Genomic DNA, 5,905 nt, shown 5'->3' with positions numbered 1-5,905 from the left:
ATTGGCCTGGAAACCGGGAGAAACTACCTTCTCTTTTCCAATAGTGTCGTGGGATCTTGTTGATCTCCCCGTCTCCTCTACCCCCCCACCCCCTCCCTCCCTCCAGTATTTCACTGGAGTATCAGCCTAGACTCTGAGTTGAACAACAACTTGTATTGATATACAGAGTCCCTCACTCAGGGGAAACATCCCAGAGCAATTTGACAGTGGCGGAGCAGGACTTTGAGCTCAGTCAGGATCGAACCTGCAGCCCTTCTGACGGGAAGTCAGTGAATACGCGTGCTTTATTAACCTTTCCCCTACCCCGTGCTATCTAAGTCATACCCAAAATTCGCGACCCATTCCCAGTGAGGGGGACAGAAAAGAAAGATGTGATACACTGTGAGCTGTAATATACGCTGCAAAACAAGGAAGAAATAACTGGCGGAGTGCTGAACGGTGTGATTCATTGTCTCAGATTCTGTTGATGTTCATAAAGCTCTCAAGTGACACGAGACCTGCTCGATTGAGAAAGTGCACTGGTAATTCACTGCTCTCCCTCCACCGGCTTCTCTACACAGAGCGTGGCTCCCGTATTGTACGATGCGATCTGACACTGAACTTGCTGTGACTTGATCCTAATAAGCGATAAGCCTGGAGAGTAGAAGATAGGAGAGGTGGGACCGAGGTCTCCTGAGTTTGCTCTGCGGTTTTCATTGAGCTGAGTAATTCAAAGATGTTTCTTATTGCAGATTCAATTCATTTTTACAAAGATGCTCACTTCCTGAGCAAGATAGAATGGACTTTCTTTTCTTTCTTTTTCTTTCTTAACAAGATTCAACTTCTGGAATAAGCCCTGATTGCAGATGTTCTTGCTCAAATACACAGTCCTTCCACTGTCCATTGAATCCTGTAAAGCGCTTTGAGACGTCCTCCCGATGTGAAAGGCGTTATATCAAACACAATGATTAAAATACGCAGTCAATCCACTTTACAGTATACTCTGTGAGTGCTTTGAGACGTCTCAACAAAGTGATAAGGCACTATAATCAAACACAATTATTATTGTTAATAAATTATTATTACGAGTCGAGGTTGTATTTGAGCTTCCGTCACATGTTGCTTTTATTCCAGACCTGCCTGAAAATAATTCGGGTTTTTATAATGCAATACGTGACGAAACTATCAGGAGAGTAAATCTGAGCCCAAGCAACATGCACAACAATAATTATAATTCATAATCCTGGCCTTTGTGTGTGACAATAAGAACAATAAAATTCCTTGCATTTGATATAGAGCCTCAATCACGCCTTCGAGACGTCTCAAAGCGCTTCAAGGAATATACTGTGAAGTATAGTGACTGTGTATTTTGTGTGACGCAGAAACACATCAATGAGCTTCCCAGGTAATTGTTGTCAAGTACAGTGGCTTCTTATATGTAGGCGAACACGGCAGCCAATTTGCGAACAGCAGGTCCCACGAACAGCCAAGGCTCTATTGCAATGTCACTGAGACTGTAGAAATGCGATCACAGACTGTTGTAAGGGCACAAGCCGGCAAATCGGCAGAGAAGGGCAGAATAGCCCAGGGCGCCTCGACAGAGCTGTGACTTTCAGCAAGTGGAACAGAATCACACTCTCAGACTCAGGGTGACCGTGCCAACTTGGTGTTTGGAATCAAGGGGGTGTGTGGGTGAGGGAGAGCGGGCGTGGGGTGGGGTGGGGGGCGGGAGAGAGTGAGGGTGTTTCTTTGCTAACCCGTGCTGCACTGAGACAGACCCAGCTCAGCCCTCACGCCCGTCCATCTGGCAGAAAGTTCTTCCATTGCATTAGTCTCTTCCCCGGAGGGTGTGGTTGGACCTGGATCTAACCAGCCCGCCATGTGCTTGGCTCGGAGCAGCACTTTGCAGTTTCTGTGTTGAACAGTTAACAACAAACATTAAGGAGGAAGAAACAAGCCACGGAGCCGGGGGTTTGCCAAATTTCCGGCTGGTGCCTTCCGTTCCTGCAATCACACGTTGGAAGTTAAGTAACCTGTTTACATCCACGTTGCCCACACTCTTCAGCGAACTCAATATGTTCGCTTCTCAATCTGCGTCTCACCAATGAAAACACCATCAACACTGAGACCTCTCCTCATAATTTAGAGTTTTGGGTGACAGCTGCGGAGACGAGATGGCTCCAGAGCGGAGTTCCCTCGGGTTTCATCACAGAGACACGAAGCTCGTCACAAGACGCATTGGCTATTACAAGACACTGTACCCATCAGAAGACACGTTGCTAATACGGAACGCACTGTGTGGGGGGACACTGCCGTGCGCAATTGGCTGTCGCGTTTCGCCCACAAAATATACAATCAATTCAGCTTACAGCATGTCCTGTGAAGCGCTTTGAGACATCTCGCAGATTTGATAAGGCGCTGTACCAACTGCAAGGCTTATTATTATTATATGTTGTCATTAGAATGGCCATTAACAAGACAGAATGACCAGTAAAACAGGCAATGTCCTTTACAACAGATTATGTGCACTCGGAGACATTTAGATGTTATAAAAAGGCAAGTTGTTATATCACCAGCTTTGAGAACAAATCTGCCATTGATGTGAAGCTCATTGAGAGCAATACTGGAGTACGCTGTTACTGTTAGCCCAGTGACTAGCCTTTTCTGTTCCAGATAAGTATTGTGGTGATGGAGGGGGGGGTGAAGGGAGGGTGGGGAGGGGGGGATTGGATGAGGCTGAAGAGCACAGCTGTGAGCTACTGACTCAAGGACAAACCACACAATCCCTCCAATGCCCAGAGCTGGGAGCTGTGCCCACAGGTAGACATCAGGTGCGTGGCCAGCTTTGTGACAGTAATTACCGTGGCCCCCGAGTGCTGTCAGCAACATCCTGCCCTCTTCACACCCGCCATCCCCTCCCATACACCTGTCCAAGTGCGTACGCGAAGGCCATTAGCTGTAAACCCCAGGGGACAGAAAGGCACAATCTGTGAGTGTGCAGCAAATGCCCAGATAGCAATAATGATGGGGCAACGGATTTCTGAAACACTCGATTAGATACTAATGCAGCAAAGCCATTGCATTGACCATTTCTGCTGGGAGATTTTTTTTAATAATCTTTAATCCTCCGACTGATGCCTCTCCCACCACAGAAACAATTGTTTATAATGATGATAATGACAATAATAATAATAATAATTCTTGCATTTGATACAGCGCCTTATCACATCTTTGAGACGTCTCAAAGCGCTTCACAGGATACACTGTAAAGTGAATTGACTGTATATTTTGTGGGCGAAATCTGGCAGCCAATTGCGCACAGCAGCGTCCCCACAAACAGCCGTGGATTAAGTGACCACATTGTTATTCTTTATTTGTTTGATATTATTTGAATGTATATTTTTATGAAAAGAAATCATTATTATTTGCGTTGGTCTACAAAGTTTATCTGAGCGCTGAAAAAGTTAAGAGACTCCATTAATTTAGTCTCAGGTATTTATCGTCCCTGAAATCCCTTTAAATAAATAGCAGGGTTACTTTGTAATAAATAATAATAATAATCCTCACATTTGACATATGTTGATAGGGTCTTATCATGTCGTTGTGATGTCTCAAAGCGCTTCACAGGATATACTATAAAGTGAATTGACTGTATAGTTTATGGGCGAAACGCGGCAGCCAATTGCTCACAGCAGCGTCCCCACAAACAGCCGTGGACTTTGGAAAGAATTGCCGGTGTGTTTTGGACACATTTTAGATTCTACATTGAGCGACTGGAGTGAGAGTGCAGAGAGAGTAACTGCTGGCAACAATAAACTACAAGAGCAAAAGACACGAAGAGGCTGAGCCCCTGCACGTCCATCCTTCCCCTCCGTTCCACTATCGGTGACCGTGCTTTCAGCCACTTCACTCCGACCCCCTGTTGCCCCAGGGATATGTGAGAGAGAGAGAGCGCGCGCGAGAGAGAGAGAGAGAGCAAGAGAGAGAGATGGCCATTGAATAACATATAAATATTTGATAAGGTAGCAGCACTATGCTAATATTTCAGTGCTAATGCCTAATGTACGAATGGTCCCACAGAGGGAATGAAAAAAAAATGTGTTGACTCGAACGGAAGGCTTGTAATCATCACGCCCCATGTGCGGAGTTCATTTACGTTGCAGAAGCATCGTCCTTCTTCTGTTCAGGAGTTGGGCTCTGTTCAGAGAAGGGCCCACAAAATACACAGTCACTCCACTCCACAGGTGTATTCTGCGAAGCGTTCGAGACGTCTCGACGACGTGAGAAGGCGCCGTATCAAATGCAAGGATTGTTATTATTGTTATTGTTATTATTATTATTATTATCGTCAATCTTGGGATGGGGAAGAATTGGTCGGTATCGAACCCAACTCTGCTGCCAGTTCGACAGCGCCACTGTCGGGCACGTCGTGGAACTGCGTGGCCAAGCTTGCATTGCAATCATTTTAATTCATCACCAATTCCCAATTGAAATAAGATATGGAAATAAAGTGGCTGTGAAATCTAAGACCACCTCCCTCTCCCCCCACCCACCACCACCCACACACACACCCCCATCTGCCCAGTGGTCTGCCAAAGACGTCCCCCTGCGGATCATATTCGAGTAAGTATTTCGGCAACTTTAAAAAGGAAAAGATTTTAAAAAAAAAGGTAACAGAAATAAGCTGTCAATGTTCCTGTTAGATAAGTGGAATTTCTTCCTCCCAGTTTTCGCTCCTTACAAGCTGCTCTTTGCCGGAGAATGAAGACTGAAAGGCAACAGTCCAAGATCGTGAGAACTGGGAATCTAATTTCTCTCTCTCTCTCTCTCTCTGCGACTTCCTTTCCCATTGCTTCTCGATTTCCTCTTTGTCTCTTTTCCCTCAATCTCTGTGTTCTGTCTGTAAGAATCTGACTGTTACGGAGCGGGGGGTGGGGGTGAGTGGGTGGGGGGTATTTAGAGGTGAACTCGAGGCTGGAACAAGGCCGTTGGGTTTGGGTTTAGGGTGAGGTTTGAGCTATTTTTCTTCTGGGCTATAAATTTATAATAAATAATAGACTTTCATTTGATACAGTGTTTTATCGCATCTTCGCGACGTCTCAAAGTGCTTCGCAGGATTTGACGGTAAAGTGGTCTGACTCTGTGTTACTTCGTGGGCGAATGCGACAGCCAATGTGTACACAGCAACGTCCCCACAAACAGCCATGGAGTGAGTGATCTGTTTTATTAATGTGGGGGATTGTCGGCAGGGACGCTGGCAGAGAGAAACTGCCTTCTCTTTTCGAAAGGTGATGCGGTATCTAACATTCACCTGGCCAGGCAGACGGGGCCTTAGTTTAAAGATGTTTGGCTGCCGCGTTTCGCCCACAAAATACACGGTCAATTCACTTTATATATATATATATATTCTGTGAAGCGCTTTGAGACGTCTGGAATACGTAATGAGGCGCTGTATCAACTTCAAGGATTATTATCAACATTTCATTTGAAGGACGGCACCTTTGACAATGCTGCATTCCCTCCTCCCAGCACAGCACTGGAGCATCAGCAAAGACTATATGGGTTCCAAGCTCTGACCTGCGGCTTGAACCCACAACCTTCTGACTCAGAGGGACACAGGGTTACACTGATAGCAGTGGGGTGTCCCAGGCAGCTTGGCGCAGCTACAGAGAGCAGAACGCGCTTTGTCTCTGTCTGATCGAATGGGTCATTTGAGGCAAACAATGTGTGTTACTAACAGAGGTTTTTGTTTTCGTGGGCGGGAACGGGTTAAAAGCTGAGAGTAACCCGAGAGCGTCTGAGGCAACTGTTTAGCGTGATTCCTGCGGCGAGAGTGGAATATCTCCTTGTCGGCATAGCGGCAGGCACCAAGGCTTGGGTATCTTGGCTTTAATGACAGACATTCAGCGAGATCAGACAAGACACT

The sequence above is a fragment of the Callorhinchus milii genome, unplaced genomic scaffold (assembly GCF_018977255.1).
Source record: "Callorhinchus milii isolate IMCB2004 unplaced genomic scaffold, IMCB_Cmil_1.0 Scaffold9, whole genome shotgun sequence".
Taxonomy (NCBI): Eukaryota; Metazoa; Chordata; class Chondrichthyes; order Chimaeriformes; family Callorhinchidae; genus Callorhinchus; species Callorhinchus milii.
Note: the sequence above shows the minus strand (reverse complement) of the source record.